Raw genomic sequence first — 23716 nt, 5'->3', positions numbered from 1 at the left:
GAAATTAATGGAACACTTGAACAAGTCCGTGTTCCATCATAAGTATTCTGCACCTGCTATGCTGAAGTTCTGTGGAAAGACAAAGTGAGAGGAGAGTCTATAAATCAAGGACAACCAGAATTAGGTGGCTGATGCCTACAAAGCGGGTGCCCACAAGATATCAAGAGCAGTACCACTAAGAAACCGGAAGGAACCAGGCTTTTAAAGATCATCGGAACCTGTTTCTCATATTGGTAAGTTTGAAGTACCTGGCAATGACCAGGTTTAGTTTCATAAATGACTATGTAAAGAGTTTTTATCATTCCTAATTCTTATGTCATGAACATGCTTTCAAAATAATGGAATTATAATTTAAAGAAAAAATTGTATTTACGGTACGTTACTAATTTTAAAGTATGAAGTTTCTAATTATTTTTCTTGATGCAGAATCTTATGGTTATTAAAAACTTTAATCTTATCAATAAAGATTACAAAAGGAAAGTAAGTTTGGATATAGACAGTACAGAAGAGCAAAATCATTGGTTACAGAAGCGAGCATTAGTTTGTGTTAGGTATTTAGAATTATGAAAGCATTTTGTAAGAGAAATCCATGTGCTCCCTCTAAAGGACTGTAGGGTTTTCCCCCTAGCTTTCCCTGTCCCAGGAGGTTCATATGACCAATTCAATTAATCAGCTGAAGTAGAGTTTCTAGATTTATCTTCCATGGGATGGTTCAAATATCCAGGAATATTGTAATGGTCTGAAAATGCATTTGATTTTTATAAAAACTTCAAAACAGGAGAGTTTGTCTTGAATCCGTGATAAAAACGTTATACTAGATTTCACATCAAGGGGACTATAAGCTATTTAATCAAATTTCTTTTTGTGTGCACACTTCTAGTAAACATCAGATAAGGTACATCTAGATATTACTCCTTATTAAGTTCCACACCAAGTGAACTATGAAATTTAATTTACATATAAGTCCTGCATAGTTCAAGTAGCAGTTAGGTAACGATTCCTTTTAAAGTTACATTCAACTCTAATGAACCCAGAAGTAAAGATTCATTAGAAATATATATACAATTGACATGGTCGAGATAGAAATGAGAACTGTATAACTGTGAACTTAATCTGAAAGCCTAAAATCATCTTGTGTATAGTGATGGTTTTGATCCCACATGTCGCCGCCATATTAATCTTCACTGCCTTATAACCATTTCATTCAGATTAAGAAGTATCTGAAATTGAATGATAACCAATTAGGATCTAATTTTCTCACGAAGCTATGAAAGAAGCTTAGTCTAGCGGTATTTAATAATTCAGTTTCCGTAATCTATCTTTTATGAAAGTTAACACAAGTTCAGAGGTTTATTTAAGTATCGTGCAAGAATTTAATGATAGTTTAGATACTTATGGCTCGGCCTTTAATGATGCATTTTTCTTTCAGGTTGATCAGTTTTTGACCTTTCAAGTCGTATGAGGAAGTGAAAATCTGTCGAGGCCTGTTTCTTATATGGCCTATTTGTCGTCAGGACCTAAAACTTGCAGGGGTAAGACACTTATCAAACTATGACTGTTGTACAGAACTATAGTAAATAGGAGAGAGACTGAATGGTGAAATATACAGTACAGTAGTTTGGTGCATCTGTGTATACCTTTATGCTCTATAAACACAGAATTTCAAATGAACTGGGTTTTCGAAAATAGCAGACCATTCTAAAGGCAATTTTAAAACTTAGAATCTATATGAAGTTATAAACTGCAGGAGTAATAATCAAGAGTTTAGGATGAAAGGGTTTTTGGCAAACTTTTTGAGGGATGTTAGTAGCCCAAGATTTTTTAGGATGTTATTTTTATACCATACTATTTCATGGAAAATATGGTTCTATCTTTTTATTTCGAGTATATCAAGGTTATGTGTTTTATAATAGTTCTGGTTATTTTATTTAAATTTGAATATGTTGTAGAGGTAGAAAGTAGGCTTTGTTTTAAAGATGTAGATGATTGTCTCATTTAATTCATGATGCAACATTTAAATATGATTGATGTTGATGGCGGAAAGAACCCAATGTTCGTATTAGTTAAAGAAGTCAAAATAATACAAGTAAGTGCTAGTTTATAAAAGATTGCTGTCTGAAGTCTATATGCCCTATAGTTTTAGATCCCCTTAGTTATAGTTTGTGGTGATGCCCATAGCAACAACTTTTCAATCTATTGAATGTTTAGGGATTTGAAAAGTAATGTTGGAACAGCAAGTTGGTGAAGTCTGTAAGTAGATCATTATCTGAACATGAGGGACCAAAATTTTAAGTATTTGGAGAAATTAAGTGAAATCAGGAAATGGTTTGAAAGTTGTTAAATGTTTCTATGCTGATTGTAAGCAGGCTCAAATATCAGTAGTAATTATAATTTTTTCAATATTAAACTTACCCGATAATCATGTAGCTGTCAACTCCGTTGCCCGACAGAATTCTATGGAGGGATACGCCAGCTATCACAATACTAGAAGGGGGTGTACTTACCAGCGCCACCTGTGGCCAGGTACTCAAGTACTTCTTGTTGACACCTCCTCAATTATTCCTCTGTCGTGCTTCCGGCAAGACGTTCTGGGATACGCTTATGATCTTCGAGTTTGTTCACGGCTAATTGGTGAAGTATTCTCTCAGATTTCGGCTGTCGCATTACTGGAAACCTTCTTATATTAGCTAGATAGCTTTTATATAGTCCTGATTAACGGTTAACGATCTTTTGCTTGATTTTGGAAACCCCTTTGGCTAACTCTTTGGATTCAAGATGTCTGACAATTCGCAAGCCCCCTCCCATAGACGATGTAGGTCTTGCAATAGGCGTATTCCGAAGGCCTCGGTAGATCCTCACACCGCTTGTTCTGACTGTAGGGACAGGCCCTGTCAGTTAGAAAATCGATGTGAGGAATGCGCCGGACTTTCGGAACTGGAATTTGTCCGTCTTTTAAAATATTCATCTAAGTTAGAGAGAGGTAGAGTTAGGAGGAGTTCTTCTCACTCTTCAATGTTTTCCTCACCTCATGATCCCCTACCTTTTCCTACCCCTGTAGTGGCTACCCCCGAACCTACTGTTTGCCCTCCGCCTGATATGTCTGTTGTTTTGCGTGCTATTCAGGCCTTAGGCGATAAAGTAGAGTCAGTGGTAAGTGACCATAAGTCTCTGATGGCCGAAGTTAAGGAACTTAAGGTCAAGAGTGCAGTGGGTGGAGTTAGTGCCAGTGCTGTGACGAGTGCTAGTGTCAGTGCAGTGCCAAGTGCTAGTGTCAGTGCCAGTGTGGTGCGTGAGGATTCTTCTGTGCGAGCCAGTCGTCCTCCCAGTCCGGGACCTCTTGCAAGCTCCCATGCCCAGGGGAGAAGCAATGTCGAAGGGCATAAGGGTTCGGCAGGCCTTGTTAGGCGCACAGAAGTTTCCTCGGTGGTTGCGGGCGTGTCTTCCAAAGACCGTCACTCCCACCCGCAGACGATTGAGCCCGTCTTTTTCTCGTCCGCTGATCATCTGTCAGGGAAGAAACGTTGGTCTCAGGTCTCGAGACCACTTAAACGCAGAGTCCAGTCCGCGAGTGCTCAGCCAGGTTGCAGTCATTGGCTCAGCTCTGACTCGCCGCAGTCATCTGTCGACTGCACTCCGCCCAAGAGGAGTAAGGTTCTGCCACAACAGAGCTCGACTGTCGACCCTAAGTGGACTCTACTACAGTCCATGCAAGCACAGCTTTCGGACTTGATGCGTGAGTGTCGGGCTGAGAGTGTTGCGCCTCCGCCTCCGCCTGCGTTCGCTCCGCCTGTGCTCGCTCCGCCTGATCGCAGTACCACCTGCCAGGCGTACGATGTTGAGCCACATTCTGAGTTTGCTGTTCCCAGTGGTGTTCAGCCTCCGCCTTCGTTAAGGCAACCTTTGCTATGGGATCAGGAGGATTATACCTCTCTTCCTCCGCCTCCCCTTGCTGCTCCACCAGTGGTGCAACTCTCGGTTGAGGTACAACAACCTCTCCCATCCATGAGTCAGTCTCCTCAGCTCTCGCTGCAGCGAGCTCAACCCTCCACCAGGCAGGCACCACTACACCTTGGCCTTGCGCCTCAGGAGCCTCAGCTTGCGAGACATTTACCTTGTTCTGCGCAGCCTCAACCTCATCATGCTCCGCTCAGACCACAGGAACAGGAACTTGCTACTCCGCTTCCTCCAACCGCTCAGCAAGCGCTATCCCTGGGTTCAACCACTCATGCTAGGAGTCAGCCTCCTCCACCCATGCGCCTTCCTTCTGCTTCGTCTGTTATTCAGCCTTTGCAGTCTGAGCCTCAGGTTTTCCCTCAACAGACACTTGAAGAGGAATCCACTAATATTGTTCCTTCTCGTTCTGACTGCAGTTCAGCATTCTTGTCCGATCTCTTCGCTACACTCTGGTGATGAGGCTTCGGATGATGAGGAGGCACACCTGGATCCCTCATCAGATGTGGATGAATCCAAGCTTTCTCCACAGTCTATTGATTTTCGTAAGGTCTTGGCTCTACTTAGGGAGGTTTACCCAGACCACTTTGTCTCTGCTATTCCCCGCTCTCCACCATCTGAGTTTTCGCTGGGCGTACAACAAGCTAAGTCCACCTATACTAAGCTAGTCCTAGCTAGATCCTCTAAGAGGGCATTAAGGATCTTAGGGGAGTGGCTGCAGTCTAAGCAACACCTTGGCAAGACTTCCTTCATGTTCCCTCCAACGAAGCTCACTTCGAAAGCGAGCGTTTGGTATGCCACAGGGGAAGCACCAGGCTTGGGAGTTCCTGCCTCTGCCCAGGCTGACTTCTCAAGTCTGGTAGACTCGCCTCGGAGAACTGCTATGAGGCGATCTAAGGTTTGTTGGACCTTCTCAGACCTGGATCACTTACTGAAAGGAATGTTTAGAGCATTTGAAATGTTCAACTTTCTCGACTGGTGCCTTGGGGCCCTCAGCAAGAAGACCTCTCCTGCGGACAAAGATTCTGCCATGCTATTAATGTCCTGCATGGATAAGGCCATTAGAGATGGATCGGGTGAGCTTGCGTCGATGTTTGTATCAGGGGTTTTGAAGAAAAGGGAACAACTGTGTACCTTCCTTTCCGCCAGCATTACACCTTGCCAACGGTCACAACTCCTTTTTGCTCCGCTCTCGAAGTTCCTCTTCCCCGAAGAGCTGGTTAAGGACTTGTCTGCTGCCCTGATACAAAAAGATACACACGATCTTGTAGCCTCATCGGCTCGTAAGTCTAAGGTTGCTACCTCAGTCCCCAAGACTTATCGCTCCCCAGTGGCTGATACCCCTGCTACGAGGTTCATACCGCCCTTTCGTGGTAGAGCCCCCAGCCGAGGAAGCTCCCGTCCAGACTCTCACAGGAGCAAGTCTAGGAAAGGATCCAGGACTTCAAAAGGAAAAAACTGACTCTCCGCATCTCCAGACAGCAGTAGGAGCCAGACTCAAGATCTTCTGGCGAGCCTGGGAGAAGAGAGGTGCAGACGCCCAGTCTGTCAGTTGGCTGAGGAACGGTTACAGGATTCCATTCTGCCTCAAACCACCTCTGACCACATCACCCATCAACCTCTCTCCCAACTACAAAGAAGAGGACAAGAGGCTAGCATTGCACCAGGAGGTGTCGCTACTTGTGCAGAAGAAGGCAGTGGTTATAGTCCGGGACCATCAATCCCCGGGCTTCTACAACCGTCTCTTTCTTGTGGCCAAGAAGACAGGAGGTTGGAGACCGGTGCTGGACGTCAGCGCTCTCAACGAGTATGTCACCAAGCAGACGTTCACGATGGAGACGACCAAGTCGGTCTTAGCAGCGGTCAGACAGGAGGACTGGATGGTCTCGTTGGACTTGAAAGATGCATACTTTCACGTTCCTATTCATCCAGACTCCCAACCTTTCCTGAGATTCGTTTTTGGAAAGGTTGTCTACCAATTCCAAGCCCTGTGTTTTGGCCTAAGCACAGCTCCTATGGTCTTTACTCATCTGATGAGGAATATAGCAAAATTCCTACACTTGTCGAACATCAGAGCCTCCCTCTACCTAGACGACTGGCTGTTGAGAGCCTCCACGAGTCGTCGTTGTCTGGAGAATCTCAATTGGACTTTAGACTTAATCAGAGACCTAGGTCTATTAGTCAATATAGAGAAGTCTCAACTCATTCCCTCCCAATCCATTGTGTACCTGGGAATGGAGATTCGGAGTCAGGATTTTCGGGCTTTTCCATCGGCCCCCAGGATAAGCCAGGCCCTAGAGTGCATCATGAGCATGCTGAAGAGGAGCAGTTGCTCAGTGAGACAGTGGATGAGTCTCACAGGGACCCTCTCATCACTGGCCCTGTTTGTCGAGCTAGGGAGACTCCACCTCCGCCCTCTTCAATTCCATCTTGCAGCTCATTGGGACAAGGGTTCGACTCTCGAAGCAGTCTCTATCCCTATCAACCAAGAGATGAAGACCACTCTCCTGTGGTGGAAGCACAACCTCCTTCTCAGGGAGGGTCTATCGTTGGCCATTCAGACCCCCAATCTTCATCTCTTCTCAGATGCATCGGACTCGGGCTGGGGTGCAACCTTGGACGGACGGGAATGCTCGGGAACGAGGAACAAGGATTACTCCACATCAACTGCAAGGAGCTGCTAGCAGTTCATCTAGCCCTGTTGAACTTCAAGTCCCTCCTGCTAGGCAAAGTGGTGGAGGTGAACTCAGACAATACCACAGCCTTGGCTTACATCTCCAAGCAAGGAGGGACCCATTCGAGGAGCCTATACGAGATCGCAAGGGACCTCCTCATTTGGTCAAGAGGTCTAAACCTCACTCTGGTCACGAGGTTCATTCAGGGCGATATGAACGTCTCAGCAGATCGCCTAAGCAGAAGGAATCAGGTCATTCCCACGGAATGGACCCTCCACAAGAGTGTGTGCAACAGACTTTGGACCTTGTGGGGTCAACCTACCATAGATCTGTTTGCCACCTCCATAACCAAGAGACTTCCGCTGTATTGTTCCCCTGTTCCAGACCCTGCAGCAGTTCATGTGGATGCTTTTCTACTGAACTGGTCCCATCTCGACCTGTACGCATTCCCACCGTTCAAGATAATAAACAAAGTTCTGCAGAAATTCGTCTCGCACGAAGGGACACGGCTGACGCTGGTTGCTCCCCTTTGGCCTGCAAGAGAATGGTTCACAGAGGTACTTCAATGGCTAGTCGACTTCCCCAGGACTCTACCTCTAAGAGTGGACCTTCTACGTCAACCTCACGTAGACAGGTTGCACCCAAACCTCCACGCTCTTCGGCTGACTGCCTTCAGACTGTCGAAAGATTCGCTAGAGCTAGAGGCTTTTCGAAGGAGGCAGCCAGTGCGATTGCCAGAGCAAGAAGGGTTTCCACTCGTAGAGTCTACCAGTCTAAGTGGGAGGTCTTCCGAAGCTGGTGTAGAGCCAATTCAATATCCTCCACCAATACCTCTGTGACCCAAATAGCTGACTTCCTTCTACATCTTAGGAATGAGAGATCCCTTTCAGCACCTACGATTAAAGGATATAGGAGTATGTTGGCTTCAGTTCTCCGCCACAGAGGTTTGGACCTGTCTTCCAACAAGGACCTTCAAGACATTCTTAAGTCTTTTGAGACGTCTAAAGAACGTCGTCTTTCCACTCCAGGCTGGAATCTAGACGTAGTCTTAAGGTTCCTTATGTCATCTAGGTTCGAACCTCTCCAGTCAGCTTCCTTCAAGGACCTTACCATCAAGACTCTTTTTCTCGTTTGCCTTGCAACAGCTAAGAGAGTCAGTGAGGTTCATGCCTTCAGCAAGAACATTGGTTTCACAACCGAATCTGCAACATGTTCTTTTCAGCTTGGATTCCTAGCAAAGAACGAACTTCCTTCACGTCCTTGGCCTAGATCGTTCGAAATACCTAGCCTCTCCAACATGGTAGGTAACGAACTAGAGAGAGTTCTTTGCCCTGTCAGAGCTCTCAAATATTATCTTAAGAGGTCTAAACCTATTCGAGGACAGTCAGAAGCTTTATGGTGTGCCATCAAGAAACCTTCGAGACCCATGTCCAAGAATGGGCTTTCGTATTATATAAGGCTTCTGATCAGAGAAGCACATTCTCACTTAAAGGAGGAAGACCTTGCATTGCTGAAGGTAAGGACCCACGAAGTAAGAGCCGTAGCTACTTCGATGGCCTTTAATAAAAACCGTTCTCTGCAGAGCATAATGGATGCAACCTATTGGAGGAGCAAGTCAGTGTTTGCATCATTTTATCTGAAAGATGTCCAGTCTCTTTACGAGAACTGCTACACCCTGGGACCATTCGTAGCAGCGAGTGCAGTAGTAGGTGAGGGCTCAGCCACTACATTCCCTTAATCCCATAACCTTTTTTAACCTTTCTCTTGAATACTTTTATTGTTGTTTTTATGGTTGTTACGGTAGGCTAAGAAGCCTTCCGCATCCTTTGATTTGGCGGGTGGTCTATTCATTCTTGAGAAGCGCCTGGGTTAAAGGTTTGGTAGAGGTCCTTTAGTAGGGGTTGCAACCCCGTGTACTTTGGCACCTTTGGGTTGATTCAGCCTCCAAGAGGAACGCTGCGCTCAGTAAGGAAGACGAACTTTAAATAAAGAGGCAGAGTAACGGTTCTATTCGACTTCCTTACCAGGTACTTATTATTTCATTGTTATTTGAGATAACTGTTATATGAAATATGGGATACTTAGCTATCCTTTAATCTTGTACACTGGTTTTCACCCACCTCCCTGGGTGTGAATCAGCTACATGATTATCGGGTAAGTTTAATATTGAAAAATGTTATTTTTATTAGTAAAATAAATTTTTGAATATACTTGCCCGATAATCATGATTTAATCGACCCTCCCTTCCTCCCCAGAGAGAACCAGTGGACCGAGGAATAATTGAGGAGGTGTCAACAAGAAGTACTTGAGTACCTGGCCACAGGTGGCGCTGGTAAGTACACCCCCTTCTAGTATTGTGATAGCTGGCGTATCCCTCCATAGAATTCTGTCGGGCAACGGAGTTGACAGCTACATGATTATCGGGTAAGTATATTCAAAAATTTATTTTACTAATAAAAATAACATATTTTAATGCTGATCACTATTAACAATAAGAGCATTCATTGATAGTAATATTTCTTAGGCCCTAAAATATCTCTGGCAATTTTTTTTATTATACTTTACAATCCAGATCTCAATTACATTGACAGTTTCTGTAACTAACAAAATAAGATTTAAGAATTTTTTTTTCAACTTCTTGTTTAAAGGGCTCACATGTAGGATGTTTGGATCTTGATTTTAGAAAATTATTTCAAATCAGAGATCTGAATTTTTTTTTTTTACTTCACAGATCAGTGTAATAAAATACCATTTACATATGAGAAGAATCGGCAGTTTTTCAAATCAGAAAATCAAGTTGGAAAAGAAGATCTATACACTATAATCAAGAAATATTGACAAGATTATTCTGCTGCCGAAGAAGAATCTGTGTTGTTCCAACATCATTGTTTCGATGTAGAACTCTAGAAAAATTAATTTTAGATTGCAAACGAAAAGAGGATAATTTAGTGTAATGGTCTCACTCAATAGAAAAATTAATTTTAGATTGCAAACGAAAAGAGGTTAATTTAAGTGTAATGGTCTCACTAATAGAAAAATTCATTTTAGATTGCAAACGAAAAGAGGATAATTTAAGTTTAATGGTCTCGCTCAACTTAAGATATAGATAAGAACTCTCCATCCTTTTGGTATTAAGATTAATATCATAAGATTCAGTGTTCATTATCATCCATAGTGACATTCATGAGAGTTCACAATTACTTATTAACATTTCAAAATGAAAACTCTAAGAGTCTTCTGTATATATTAGGTAGTTCAGTATCTTGTAGTTTATAGTTCAGTGCTTACTTTCTGAATCATTTTGATCTACAATTTAGTAGTCATCTACTTATAATTATTTCAACCACAGTAGGCTACAGTCCACAATAATTAGGTGTAATTTAGGTCTCGTTTTATAGCGGTAAACTCGGTGATTACGCAGAATAGAATTTATTAATTTATCAAAGTCCCTTTTTAGTAGTTAGATTATTTTGTGATGCAACACCAATGAAGATCAACTATGATTGCTAGGTAATATTTTGGATAAATAAGATTATTACGAATATTTTAAGCTGTTATAGATTATAACTAAAACTTCGGGCTTCTGTGATTAGGGTAAGGATTCGTACAGCAATTAACTGATTATTTCAAAAGTTAGAACAAATTCCTTATTAGCCAGTCTTTAATTACTGTGATATTTAGATAATTAGATCATATTATAACTTAGTTAGATACTTGTTTGGTATTGGATTCTAAAGAATATAGTTTATTAGTATCAGATATGACAAATGGAAAATTAACCCAAGTTATCAAGTAAATAATATTCTCTTGAGTGTTTTGTGGTTATTGAGGAAAATTAATGTATTTTGATTAACTTTAACAATTACTTGAATCAATGTTGTAAATACTGTTGAGTATCTTATCAAGAGCATTGCAATTATTACATCTCTGCAAAGTTCAAGACACTGTTGGCATTTAGATGTTCTAATTTAAATGTTATTTTTAGAAGTTCTAGTATTGATGATAATACTCAATTAACAGTTGCGTATATTGAGTATCGTTTAGAGGATATAAATTGATAATCAAACTCAAATAGAAATTGAAACATTAAGGGAAGTTTGATAATACTGGGATTAGTTTTATTATGAGTTACTAAGAAAATTTAAATTAAAATTCAGGCTGGTGTTGTTGACAGCGGTAAATACTGAACGATCACATTTAATCTGAAAAAGCTATTAAGCTATTTAGAAGATGTTTGGCTTTGTTGAAAATGTTAAGTATATAAATGGATTGACCCTTGAGTGAGAGTTTAAGGGGAGGTTTGGATAGTTAACACATGATATATTAGAAAAAGGAATTGATAAACAAAACTCAGTTATGAGATTGCTCATTCTGATTGGCTAACTTCTTTGAAGGATTTAAAAACTTACTAAAATCTTACGATTACTCTGAAAGAGGGAAATTCATTTCTTAGACTTACCTGCCATAATAATTCCTGTTCAATGAATTACTATAAAGTAACCATTTAAGTAGCTATATAAGATATAGATAACTTTGATAACAGTAATATTTCAAACAGTTCCCATAAGTGGAATTTTATTGTACAAGTTTTGACTCGTTCTCTGGAATAGTCACTGCAGACAATGGATGCGGTTATATTTCGTAAAGAAAACGTTGTAGGTCATTGTGTTTTTGTAAAGGTAAATTTTTTTATATGCAGTTTTTGTAAAAGTTTTGACTTCTTGAATAGTCACTGCAGAGAATGGATGCAGTTATATTCCGTAAAGAAAACGTCGTAGGTCATTGTCGTTTTGTAAAGGTAAATTCTTTGAGACATTTGCACTTTTCTTTCATTGAAATGTCTGGGGGACTTATAAATGCCACGGTGTCTTGACAAGGTTTGTTTAGGATAAGGTATAAATCTTAATTATATGAATGTTAATGTGTTGCATACAGTTTCCATTGAATTTCATAAGTTCTAGTCAAGTTAAAAAGTTACATTTTAAATTTTATTGATGGGAAACTTTTGTAAAAACCAAATTGTAAATTGATTTTATTGTTCAAGGACTTCTGTACTTAAGCTTATGCTCAGTTCTCACTAATTCTCTCAAACTAACGACTTTTAATATCTAGGAAAAAGATTGAAATATGATTTCTAGCTAAGCTACAACCCTAGTTAGAAAATCGAGATGCTAAAAGCCGAAGGCTCCAATAGTGAAAATAGCCCAGTAAGGAAATAAACTACAAGAGAAGTAATGAACAATTAGAATAAAATATTTTAAGAACAGTAACATTAGAATAAAATAATTTAGGAACGGTAACAAATTTAGGAACGGTAACAACATTAGAATAGATATTTCATACACAAACTGAAAACTTCAAAAAGAAAACAAGAGGAAGAGGGGAAAGATGGTGTGCCAGAGTTTGTTTCTTAATATATATGATCCAGCAATCTAGCTTTTAGAAATTTTTCATTTCAAAGACTATTAAAATAGGTTTTTTAGAGGGCTAAGTTTCAAGAAATCTTGAGTAACAAAAAAACCTTTGTTATATGGTTACTCATAAAAAAAAAATGGATCAGAATTTTATATAAAGGCTATCTAGTAATTGGATTAGAAATCTTAACTTCATAGCTTATAGTTAATGAAGATTGATTTGTTTCGTAAAAAATAGCAGAAATCTAGACAAGCAATAATCCTTTTTCTCTGACGATTGCCTTGCAAAACTTAACATTACGATTATAGTATTAGCGTATTCTCCCCCTAAGTGTGCTATATAATGTCATAGGATGATTTGTTTCGTTAAAAAATAGCAGAAATCTAGACAAGCAATAATCCTTTTTCTCTGACGATTGCCTTGGAAAACTTAACATTCCGACTATAGCATTAGCGTATTCTCCCCCTAAGCGCGCTATATAATGTCATAGGATTTAGAATGTTACTATTCTCGTTCTCAGTGATCTCGGCTTTTAACCGCCTTAGTTGATGTGCTGTTCCGTGATACGGATATTTGGAATCTGCTTGTCAAGATAGTTAACTTATGGTGAAATTTTAGACTATTTATGAACTGTAGAAATATTTGCTGTAAATTTAGGGCAATCTATGTTGCTGTATCATGATTGTGATATTGACCTTAGTTGATGTGCTGTTCCGTGATACGGATATTTGGAATCTGCTTGTCAAGATAGTTAACTTATGGTGAAATTTTAGACTATTTATGAACTGTAGAAATATTTGCTGTAAATTTAGGGCAATCTATGTTGCTGTATCATGATTGTGATATTGAAACAGTTTTGTCCTGTCATATTTTATAAGGAAGGCCTCTTGCTCTTGTGTTGAGGACAAAGTGAGAACTAGAGCATTGTCCGTAAATATGACTTCTTAAACCAGTAGTTTAAAAGAAACCATACGAGTTCATGCTCATTCTTCGGGACTAAGTTGCCTCTTAACCCAGTACAATAGTTCAAAAGAAACCATACGAGTAATTGCTCATTATTCCTAGGACCAAGTTTAAGTACAGAAGTTCCTTTTTAAATGCAATGTGTAGATAGAAAACTTGGAAAGAACTTAAATAAAAGACTCCTTGGAGTCAGCATTGCAATGGCCAGTGGAGGCTGAGTGTTCTCAGTGGGGTGCGGCCAGTCAGTTATCAGTTTCGGAACCAATTCAAAGGTTTTTCTAAGCTGACGGCTGATGCTGAGATGGGAAGAGAAGTCCCTCGCATCTCTTGTGTTCTTCCATATGTATATCCAATTTCTCTGTCACTGTTTAAGAATGTTGTAGTCCCTTTCCAATGTAAAAGGAAACTGCTATATGCAGAGGTCTAAATTGGTAGGGTGGTAAGGTTAACTCCTGTGAGGTGCCTTCGCTGCTTTTTCTCTTTTGGTTATGATGAATTTGGTTCTTGAACCAACTTTAGTTATTTGTCTATGAAATGTGGTGTAGAATTTCTTTTGCAATTTTGAATTGTAATGGCCTAAATTTTCAAAGTATAGGTCCCCATGGATGCCAAAAAAAATCACTACTGGGTGTAAAAATATATTTACATTGTGCTTTCAACTTTTCATGGGTTTTCAAACAGGATGTCCTGTATTGAAAAGAGAATGTGTTTTTTGTTTTTTCAAGCTCGTAGAAAACCTGAGAATTACGAACGTTCAGATATTTTTCGATCTTAATCATCATTCGTCTTGATTTTGAATTTTAATGCCCATATTTGAAATATTTTCCTGGCCAATCTATGTATATTTGATGATATAATTGGGAAAGATTAATATCATAGAGCATTTTTTTTTACTATGAGCAGAACTTGTCTTTTTTTTATGAATTTTACTGACCATCACATGCTGATTTTTTTTCTTTGACAGCAGTTTACAGGAACCTTTGTTTTACAAACATAATTTTTTTCTTCCAAGATGCCTTAAAAATTATAAATTACAAACGTTGAAAATTATAAATATTGAGAAATTAAAAAAGTCTGAAGTTATTCCTTCGGTTGAGTTTATGGGAATACTTTTATTACATTTAAGGACACATGCCATCATTTCAAAAGGTGGTGCCAGGTTGTGGCTTAAATACCTTATTGTCTTAGGCTTGGCATTCATATCCTGTACCTGAAATAAAGGTGGGATAAATACCACGATGGCCACTTTTGGAAGTCTGCGAGAGAAACCTTACGAGTTTCTAACATCATCAGTAATAGGTTAAAACTTTTATATACACTGGACTAAACGTTAAGTCTTGAAGGGATTTATTGGTATAGATTGAACATGTACACTACAGTATTTGGAAAGTCGTGAAAATGTATGTCTTTTACTCTTGAATTATTTTAATGAAGTTTGTCCATATAAAATATTTTTTGGAAGGTGTTCTTCAGGCATACGGATCTTGTAACCAAGCCAGCATAGCTAGGGTTTAGTGAAACTAGCATGGCTTACAATCTGTTCGTTCCAGCGTCAATTGTGTGGAATCTGATCTTTCCTAGTAAGGCTCATGATTTTCTGCTAACAGGCAAAATGAAAGTGTTCCTGTTGTTAAGGGTGGTGTTATATAAGAGTCCAGGCCTCTATGCCAAAATGAAAAGTTGATACATCCTGTTTTATATACTTAGATTTCTGCAGTTGGTTTTTGTTTATTTGAAAAATCCTGGTCCTCTATGAAATGTAGTGGAAGACATGTTGATCCATCACATCTTCCTTGATTTCAGTACTGGATAACATAGGCTACTAAGGGATAAAATGGATTTTGAAGCAAAGCGAAAAATCTATTTGGTAAGATAGCCATGTCATCCTGATGGAAGGTTCCTTTAGGCAGTTTTCTTAGGGATATTTAGCTACAGAGATACTCCCAGAGAATTGACCATAGGTCTCCAGAATTCTAACTCCTGACGCGAGTATCCTTTAAGAAAATTCTTAGATATCGCATAATATCAGGGGACTTATTTCTTGATACGGCACATGGCGATCTTCACCCCAAATAGTTTTCGCTCTGAGGGGGAAGTGGCAAAAATGAAGGGGGAGCCGTTATCAAGGTTACCCGGTGGATCGACTTCCTGTACTACTACAGCACCCAACATGGTGACCCATTCCGTTGTTAGTAGCGAATTAAGCACGGTGTATCTCAGTTATGCATCATTAGCAGTGAGAATGGGAACCCTATGAATTGGTTTGGTTATCAGTGCTTTTGTTTTTTATTATGACAAGGGTTGATATATTGAAAATAAGTTATCGAAGATGCATTACAATGACTATAGTTATGTCATGTAGGGTCACCAGTATATTACAGGTCAACCAATTGGTATGTAGATGATTTTGTAGGATGCTGAACTGACTAGCATCCATTTGTTATCTTATTTAGGCGGAAAGCTTGTTAGGAACAGGGGCCATAATAACTCTGTTTTTACTCCAATTTCCAAAGGAAAAGATGAGGATTCCAAACTACAAACATGACTTCTGTTTTCTCATTTGAGTGAGACCGGCGTCAATGACCTTAGATGTCAGGATGCTAGAAAACTCAATCAATCATTTGAGTAAGAGAGGAGACAGGTTTTGAAGATTTTGCCAAGTACTCCATATTTTGGAGGTATCATCCATAAGATTCGTGGGGCATTTCAAAGTCCTTCGTCAATAAAAACTGTACGGTAGTGTATTTTACTCTTGACACTTGTGTATTTGCATCCCAGAGTAAAATCTCATCCACAGGCCCTCTTTCCTTCCTAAACTTGGAATATGAGTCTTGCAGCAGATACGAATACCGGCGTATGTTTAGTTAAGTATGAGTATTTTATCAGTTGCAGATGGAAGGAAAATAAATTGGCTTTGCAGCTGCTATTCTTCTTTATTCTTATTGAAATTGATTATGGAATCTAATAAGGCTTTTGGTTTTTGCTTTCCCCTCCATGGGGAGCAGATCTTGTGCAGCAGCTTTTGGGAAGGTAGGCTTTATGCTTGAAAATTTCACAAGGAATTGCCTAAGGACTGCATCTTTTGCCTATTTGATGCGGTTTTATCACAGCTCTGTGCAATTCTGGAACCTTATATAAGTCCTGGAAAAATGGCAAGTTGGGCAGTGTGTCAATAAGACCCTGCAAAAACTGCATTGAAATTGGTTATTGTGGCTCATCAGTTCTTAGATGATTGCTATGCCATTAAATGCGTTTACTGGAGTTATTGTGTTTTTTTTAACCCCATAAATGGATTTGATGGCACATGAAATCCTTGTATGTGGTGGTTTTTTTTTTTTCTGCTCATCAAACAGCCGTTTCCTTAGCCCTTTCTACCCGATAGCATTTCTGTTCCATATATCTCTTAATTTGGACAGTGTCATGCATCCTCAAGCTAGGTAGTTAAGTTTAGCATCCTTCGAACCAGGCAGTTAATTATGTCAAGCATCCACTAAGCCAGTCAACTTCTTTAACTAAAGCTTTATAAGTCGCTCATGAATGCCAGAGGCAAGGGACAAGACTATGCCTTAAAGACGGACCATACGTACAGACCCACTTTCTCCATCAAGCTAAGGACACAGAGGGGCCAGGCAATGGCTGCTGATGACTAGGAATCATTGAGCTTGAGTGGATCTCGAACTCGGTCCAGCAGACTGTCAGTCGGGGACATGTCTAACACGCTATCAAACGTCCTTTAAATCAGGCAAGTAATCCGAACCTAATTTTGCTATTTACTCTCCCATACTGAGGATATCATACAGTACCATCACCAGATACTTTGTCTAGTGTGGAGTTTTGTGGCTCTGTGAAATGTCAAGACTTCATTGAAAGAAGGCCTGCTCTACAACCTTGTTTCTTCTGCCTTAGAAAATTGAAAGAGAAATTAGACCTCATTTTGAAGTTACCTTTCTAATTGAAGGGTTGACATGGACGTATCTATGAAATTTCATGGAATAGAGTCAATGAAGGAATTAGTTGTTTTTCTTTTTAAAACCAACGTATTTCTTTAATGCCAGTTTTGTCAATGTTTAGTTTGATGGGTCATTGATTCTTGGTTATGAAGATAAGTTACATATATCCCTAATGTGAAGAATTTCATGGCTCTAAGGATGTAATAAAAGATTTTATTCATCTTGGCTTAATAAATAATGCATAGATGTAAAACTAATATCCTTTTAATTACTCCAAAATTAAGGTCTTGTTGGTCTTTCATATTACCTTATGACTGGAAATAATTGTTTACTAGGCGTCTAACAGGCATTAAGCCAGATCTTTAATTCCATGATTTAAGGCCAGGAGCAGGTTGTAGTTTTGAGTTTTATTGGTTTTACTGATATGAAGTTTTCCATTTGTTTAAATTGCACATCTCGCGGTGTTTTCAAAGTTGTGGTCTTTTGGAGTTGTAGAAAACCTCTACAATATCTAAATGGTAATGGAGTCTTATCTACCAAGTTTAGGATTCAGATATTTTTTTTTACACTTTTCATAGTTCATCTTCGTTCTTTGGGTGTTGAAATATGTATTGTTTTACATACCTTTGATATAGTTGTGGTCCTTTGCAGTCCTATAAACCCTCCACAATGTCTAAATGTTAGTCGCATCTATCAAGTTCAGGATTCAGATATTTTTTTTACATGCTTATTTTTCATAATTCATCTTGATTCTTTTGGGAGTTGAAATTTGTTTTACATACCTTTCTATATAGTTTGGGCATTTATAGTATATAGTATGTTTCTTCTATCCTCTCATAGTGACTTTCAGTATATAACTGCAAATCAGGATGGGATTTTGGCTAGTTTTAAGAGGTATTTGACTAAGAGACTGTTCTTTGTGGTCTAATTTGGACAAAAAGCGTCTTATAGTTCAAACCGGATAAGAATGGAGATTGGGAAGAATCTTTGATAGCAGCAAGTTTTGACTATTGTGTGTGTGTTTTCTTGATTGTATTTAGATGCTAGAAAATTACATTAGAATTAATATCCTGATGTCGGATGGTGACAAAGGATATAGTAGTCAACCTTGAGTTCCTGATAGTGGATTTTGGTGTTTACATACTTGTCGAACTGGAATTTGTCATTTATTTTGTTAGTTTGTAACATCAGGGAGCCATGTATGGCATCATGTGTGTGTGTATGTTACTGATAAATGTGGGAATAATAACCCAAATGAACTATTTTGGTATGTATTGGTCTGAGACTATACTTAGTGTAAAGCAATTAGGATTCCAGTCTTGTCTTTTTAGTAATTGGTTAGTAATTAGTTAGGTTCAGGATTGATCATCTTAAATATATTTTTTCATCCTTGATTAGATGTTTGCTGCTAAGGATATGTCAAACCAATAATGCTTGTAAGAAGTTGGGAATTAAGGGAGAAAGTCCTGTTCCAGATAACTTTTTCATAATCTATATTGTAGACAATCCAAGCCTGTAATTAAGAAACCTAAACAGGTTTTAGTCTTACAACTTTTTACTTTGTTTCTTAATGCTTCATAAGGTTTAAGATATTAATTTATACTTTCGAATTAAGCAATTCTTAGATCAGACCTTGCCAATTGCAGAATTGCTACTTTTCAGTTTAATTATTTGTGTTAAGGCTCTGGAATTGGTTATACTTAAAAGGAAAACTTTGTTTTTGGAGTTTTAGGTTTAAAGCTTCATTTATTTTGTGGTAACATTTGGATTTCATGATGGCAGTTGAGATAACTATTGCTTAAACTACAGGAATTTGGATTATCTGAGTTTTTTTAGTTTAGTTTTGTTTTATCACTAGGAAGTCCGTCAATTTGTACCTTTTTTGCTAAAAAGTCTGTTAGCTAGTAATTTGGCATGGGAATCTGCCTTCGAGTTTTGCTGTACGTATATGCCGAAATGCAATTTTGTTCTTAAACGTCAAGATTACGTTATCATAAAAGCTCGGTCTCAGTTCGGAAGTTATTTTCCTCAGTCTGTTAATTCATCAGTTTCTGAAACTTGGTAAGAGACGGTCAGTATGATAGCTTGTTGGTGTCTTTTCAACTTGTAGTTTTACATACATTTTACACAAGCATATTTCTTCGAAGTTATTTTAGCCTGAAAGACCAGTTTTTACATAGAATGTTGTAGGTGGGAGGGGATTTCACAAAGAATGCTGCTCAATTATTTGCCAGGGAAGATAGCTCATGAGAAACTAAAGTTTTGAATTGTTTTCGGAGCGATATCCACCCAAAAAGTTCTGTTAGTTTTGTAATATTTTGTGTTTTTCAAAAGTCTGTTAGTAATTCTTGATCACTCATTTTGCTTTAAACGTCTTCTAGGAAATGTTAGTTTGCAAGATATATTGTGTGTTGCCAATTAGCTAAAAATGTTTGTGAATTTTTTGAATTTTGTTCAGGAAGTAGAAAGATTTGTTCAAGCAGGCAGCATAATTTGTATTGGAAAGTTTAGGGTATTTTTTCCTAGAAAGTGTAAAGGTTGTTGCATATTTATTTTTTCTAGGAAGTACAGTATATTTTTTGTTCTCCAGATAAGGGTGTTTTATTAGATAAGGGAGGTTTTTTGCCTAGTGTTTTTGTTCGCTAGAAAAATTTTACTTATAAAGAGATGTGTGCAATTTTTACTACGAAGTTTGGTATTTCGTAGGATGAAAGCTTAGAAATTGTTAATTTTGACCAACTGTGCATGTTGTAAGTTTTTTGGCGTATAAGGTGTTTGAGTGTGTTTAGTTAGTCTCAAAGATTGGGCTATGAGTAAAGAATGTTTAAGATTGCCTTTTGTCATGAAGGTCTTTATCCAATATATTGGTCAGGATACTCTGACAGTTTCTGAGTGTAACTTTTTTGCCTGAAAGCATTTTTCTAGATATGGATTTAGTATTGTTGGGTAATTTTGGCTGCAAAAGGTGATTTATCATTCAGGATTAGCTCTGTTTAAAGAACTTTTAATTAAAAACACAGAAAGAGGAATCACAATTACTCTTAACAAAGATACGTTATTTTTGCTTTATTAAATGTCGGTCCTGTGACTTAAACTCCCTGAGAATCCTGCTAGACCTCTAAGATTTGTCGTATACATCTTTTGAACATGCAAATATTGTCAAATCCATGAGTTATTGTGTCGTTTGACTGGCCAGACAGTACTACATTGATCACTCTGGTCACGGCTCATTTCATCTTTGCCAACATACACGGAGTAGTCAGGTCTATTCCTTACACTTTCTCTTTCCTTGTACACTTGCCAACACTGTAATTACCAAACAATTTGTATTCTCTCAAAAGATTAACTACTGCAATGTAATTGTTCAGTGGCTTCTTTCCTCTTGGTAAGGATAGAAGAGACTAGCTATGGTAAGCAGCTCTTCTAGGACGACACTCCAAAATCAAACTATTGTTCTCTAGTCTTGGGTAGTGCTACATCCTCTGTACCATGGTCTTCCACTGTCGTGTGATAGAGATCTCTTTCTTGAGGGTACACTGTGGCACTCTATTCTAACTTTTCTCTTCCTCTTGTTATTTATATGAAAGATTTATCGTAATGGTTTTGTTCTTAAACTTCTCGTAGGTTTTCCTCATTACCTTTCCTCACTGGGCTATTTTCCCTGTTAGAGCCCTTGAGCTTATAGCATCCTGCTTTTCCAACTACCGTTGTAGCTTAGCAAGTAATAATAATATCATGGAATTTATTGAACATAAATTTTTCTTGAAAGCTTATATCAGTTTTTCTGATGCCAAATGAGAGCCTATAAGACACTTTTGACAATGTTACCTAGTGGCACTATTTGTAGCTAGTGTTATAGGTGGCTAAAATTTATGTTAAAAGACTCAGTTTTTCTGAATGAAATACTGCAAGATGAAAGTACATATTTCCAGAATATCATAAATGCTGAAAGAAGTGACTTTGAAACAAGGCTATCAGCTGATACTGGTATTTTAAGAGCCAATTCTTGATACAAAATTGCCTGAAATGGAAGCCTAAAGCTTTAAAGGAATTCTTTTCCAAACCAGCTTTAGTTTGTTATGAAATGTAGGAATGGTAAACTGTCCTTATTGACAATAGGAAAACAATTTTTTTTATATATATATCTGCACTGGTGTAGATGCAACAGTTCTTCCTTTACTTGAACCATATGTCTGTCACTTGCTGTCAAAGGAAAAGGCAACCCTTTTGGTTGATGTTTTTGACAGTAAGCAGACTAATGGGAAAATTTGATCTTCCTCATTCCTGTTTTCCTTGGGCTAAACTAACTAGTTTAGCTTTTTAATCTCACGACATTGAAGCTCTTTTGATGGACCTTGAAGCTTGTGAAGGTGTAGACCGAAATGGTATTTTTCCTTTTTGGTTTTTGTTTCTTTTTATAAAGACTGTCAATTTCTTAGTGCCAAAGTTATTATTTTGTGCAAGTTAGCAAGGAGATTCTTTTAGCACTTGTTAATGTTACTCCATTATGTAAATACATTTGTGGTAGCTTAAGTCCAGCCGATTATCATCACCCCTTTCCATAATTCCCAAATTGAGCATCTTCTGCCAAAACAAAATAGGTTTGCTGAAAGTAAATATTGGTTCCATAATTGCAACTTGGTTTTCATAAAGGCCTTTGGGGCACGTGATGCCCTTCTTAAAATCTCCAATGCTTTACAGAAATCCCTTGATTGTAGTCAGGAAGTTTGTATGATTGCCCTTGATTATATTGCTGCCTTTGACCATATTAATCATGAGGCCCTTGTTTTCTAACTTGAACAGTTAGGAGGGGTTCTCTTTTCTTATCATCATTATTGAATTTTTAAGTAATAGATCACAAGTTGATGAGCACCATAGTGAGTATTGGAATCTGATATCTTAGGTTCCTCAGGATAGTGTTCTAGGTCCATTACTTTAATATACACGTTTTGGCTAAAAAAACAATTTGTTGCATATGCAGATGCTACACTCGGCATCCTTCTATCCTAAATGTAGATCTGGGATTGCTGAATCCCTTATTAGAGATGTTGCTGAAATTAGTGCGAATTGTGGCATGAAGTCTAATCTTAATAAGACTCGTAAGTACTGTAGATCGAGGACAGTCTCTCCTCAAAATCCAAATCTCTGTATTGCTTATGTTTAAGTTTGCATGACTTGAAAATTTAAGTGTGATTCTCCACAGAATATTTATCTTTGAGAAACCTATTAGGTCTCCTCTTCAATTTCACCAAAAATCGGCTTGTTGAGGAAGTCTTGTAAGATTTTCAGTGATTCTATTCTGATGTTTAAATAATTTCGTTCTTCCATGTTTCAAGCACTGTTCTGTCTGAGTTTCGGCTGCTTATTCTCATTTTAATTTGTTGGTTAGGAACTTGTGTTCTGTTAAATTTCTGGCATTCCTGTGCTAAGTATTAATTTCTGGCGTTCCTGTGCTAATATTAATTTCTGCCACAGTTGTTCAAATAGTTCATTACGCTTTGTTTCATAAAAATTTTCATAATTCTGATCATTCTTTACGTTGATATCGTCCAGGACATGACCATCCTGTTGGTATTAGTAGGTTTGCAGTTAATTCTAATAGTCCTGCCTTCTCCATCATGAGGCTCGGTACTACACAGTACAGTATTCTAGTAGTTTTATTCCAACTGTGACCAAGTTGTGGAATGGTCTTCCTAATCTGGTAGTTTAATCGGTAGAACTTCAAAAGGTTCAAACTTGCAGCAAATTTATGTTGATCATGCTAACATAAGTTTTGTTCTATAGTTAATATGAGTGATCTGTTTTAATGTTGTAACTGTTCTGTGTTGATCATGCTAAGAAATTTTTATTTATATTTTATATATGAGAGATCTGTTATGATGTCGTTAGTGTTCTTAAAATATTCTATTTTAAGCGTTCATAACTTCTCATATAGGTTATTTCCTTTCCTAGCTGGACTATTTGTTTCTCTTGTTGGAGCCCTTGGGCTTTTAGCATCCTGCTTTTCCAACTATGGTTGTACTTTAGCTAGTAATAATAATGTAGTAACATTGTGATAAACAATGAAAAAAAAATCTAATTCCTGTACAGTATTTATGCATGTTTCAGTGATCTACATAAAAGATTGATTGCTTATCACTTGACTGAAACCAGCAGTTATTTGTTATTCTGTTTTACTAAGCAATCTTAAGGAACCATTCTCGCAGTCGTGTAAAACTCGTAAGGTGAAAAATTGTAGAAAAAATAAAATTTCAAAAAGCTAAATGAACCCTTGGACAGATCCCTTAAGTACTTGGCAATGGGATGAATTTTGTAAGGTCAATCTCACAGACACTAAAGTGGCCCTTAGGTTTTGCGTGTAAGGATTCTATCTTTACACGAATGTTATTTACCCAACTTAATCACTTACATGGAATTATGTGAAGCCGTAAAGCAATTCAGGTGTTTGTCACTTCTCTGCTTTTGAAGTGGAAGTGTGTCGTTATGTAAATAATTGTATTGCTGTAACAGACTGAAAGGCGACTTGTAATCTTAAATAAAAGTGAAGGCCATTTGTTGGTTTGGTTTACTTCTTGTATTCCCTTAATTGTAATCTTTAAATTACGCGTGAAAATAAAATTAACTTAATTCTCATTTTCTGAAGACTGTAAATAAAGGGTTTTGAGCAAATGTAAACTGCTGTTAAATAAGGTAGCACAAATTTAAATAAGTTAGAGATCTTAATAGGAGGAGAAGCATTTAAAGAGGATTTCATGAAAGCAA

General features: G+C 38.1%; 1 protein-coding gene and 1 long non-coding RNA gene across 2 annotated transcripts in view; both read left to right on the top strand.

The window, feature by feature from the left end:
* LOC137656345 (uncharacterized) overlaps positions 1-23716 on the top strand; it is a 239123-nt gene that overhangs the window by 121187 nt on the left and 94220 nt on the right. The window lies entirely within an intron of this gene.
* Positions 7-11027, top strand: LOC137656734 (uncharacterized). Its single transcript, XR_011047009.1, has 3 exons — positions 7-233; positions 1430-1532; positions 9358-11027. It is a non-coding gene; the product is annotated as an uncharacterized lncRNA (long non-coding RNA).

This window comes from Palaemon carinicauda, chromosome 17 (assembly GCF_036898095.1).
Source record: "Palaemon carinicauda isolate YSFRI2023 chromosome 17, ASM3689809v2, whole genome shotgun sequence".
In the NCBI taxonomy this organism is placed as follows: Eukaryota; Metazoa; Arthropoda; class Malacostraca; order Decapoda; family Palaemonidae; genus Palaemon; species Palaemon carinicauda.
The sequence above is the reverse complement of the archived record's forward strand: the minus strand, read 5'-3'. Positions and strand labels throughout refer to the sequence as shown.